Here is a 741-nt window from a genome sequence, read left to right as displayed (position 1 = left end):
ATGAAGCAGCGCGGGGACTGTTTGTCATAGGAAAATATACCTTGCAAACAAAATACCCCATGCATTTGCAATACAAGCTTTAAAATATGTAAATGTATATTTATGGATGCAAAGACTTTTAATGTTTTTAAAATCGTAGTGGGTTTTAACAATTTATTTTCAAAGCACACCGTGAGTGAGCAAGTCAATACGCCGTTAATATGCTGTTGCTGCAGAATGTGAAGTTAGTCAAGCATTTACGTCGTTTTCCACTCTAACAGCCATTTCCTTTTCTCATTGGACTTCTTCATTATATCTACTAGAAATCACGTCACTCCTGCGTAGATAAAGAGTTCACTGATAAACCTGCGATGGTCATATTGCTATCCATTTCTTCATACCACGCGTTTTTACTACTGTAAATGGCACTTGGTTTTCAGAATAATATAGGTCTAGTAGCAAATACACTGAGGGTTTTAAGCATGTGTATTCTTTCGTGGGCTTCTTTTAAACGGGCACTGAGCCATACACGAACGGTAGACAATAAAAACTTTGAAACTTTGAAGATATCCCTAACATGAAAAGATATATTAGTTAGTTTAAGGTAAAAGGCAGCGTCTTTTCATTACAAGCTCAGGGACATTAATATAACATTATTCATCTATAGGAGCAGAGACTGTTGTAGAGAATGTCAGTTAATATGCTGACGGGCATTTTTTACTTTAGTAAGGGCATAGAGCAGAATGAAAATTACCACGATGA

The sequence above is a fragment of the Penaeus monodon genome, chromosome 19, assembly GCF_015228065.2.
Source record: "Penaeus monodon isolate SGIC_2016 chromosome 19, NSTDA_Pmon_1, whole genome shotgun sequence".
Lineage (NCBI taxonomy): Eukaryota > Metazoa > Arthropoda > Malacostraca > Decapoda > Penaeidae > Penaeus > Penaeus monodon.
Note: the sequence above shows the minus strand (reverse complement) of the source record.